General features: G+C 39.6%; 1 non-coding gene across 1 annotated transcript; it reads right to left on the reverse strand.

Moving 5' to 3' along the window:
- Positions 1-233: 233 nt before the first annotated feature.
- On the reverse strand, positions 234-362 carry LOC119624046 (small nucleolar RNA SNORA3/SNORA45 family). Its single transcript, XR_005240135.1, has one exon. It is a non-coding gene; the product is annotated as a small nucleolar RNA SNORA3/SNORA45 family (small nucleolar RNA).
- Positions 363-839: the final 477 nt, after the last annotated feature.

The raw sequence follows: 839 nt of genomic DNA on the forward strand, positions 1-839 counted from the left end.
TTAATAAACCTCCCTCCATGTGACTTTAAGTAACTGAGACAAGCCCCATACTCATAAAGAAATCTTCTCCTCAGCTCTTCTGCTGAAAAACTGGCTTTCATGATGATAGGCTGCTTTGGGAAATTTTTCTTCCCCAGACAGAACATTATAGTAGGCCTAGAACAGAGAAAGGGCTTATAGTACACCATAGCAGGCACCAACTCCCAACCCACACCTTCTGGGATCTAGGTAGGCTATGTTTTAGATACTTGTACTGACATAGCCACTGACTGTCTTTGCCAGTGAATCAAGACCAGTAGATTCATCGAGAACTCTAGCACACCAGGACAAGAGCTATGTCAGGATGTTACTCTGGTGTCAGCTTGAAATTAGCTTTTGAGTGTTTATTCTGGCATATAATAGCACAAATTTAGTTTCATAACATTCTTTATTTTCCTTTCTCCATATTCAGTTTCCAGATTCAGAGTCTTAACCATCTCATTGTTATTTTTACAGAAGACAGTAGTTTTCCCTCTTACTTGGTACGGTCCTTAAACATTCTTCATCTTTCATCAGTAATATTCCGAAAGTACATTCCCAGCTATGAGTCTTCTATTTTTATGTATTGACAAAATGGCAAATTCAAAACTTGTTAAACTTAAATACATGACCTTAGCATGCCCTGCATGTTTAGACTCATCTACTCTTTTTCCATTTTGTGATCTGTTCCCAAGCTCGCATGGCTTGCGGTAACTTGTAGTGTATTGTAGGATACCAGCATGCCTACTCCGGATACTTGCTGACTGTGGCTAGATGGTGCCTTTAGTTTTTTTGACATGTGGTTCTCTCCAAAGGGAAGT

The sequence above is a fragment of the Chlorocebus sabaeus genome, chromosome 11 (genome assembly GCF_047675955.1).
Source record: "Chlorocebus sabaeus isolate Y175 chromosome 11, mChlSab1.0.hap1, whole genome shotgun sequence".
NCBI classification, from domain to species: Eukaryota; Metazoa; Chordata; class Mammalia; order Primates; family Cercopithecidae; genus Chlorocebus; species Chlorocebus sabaeus.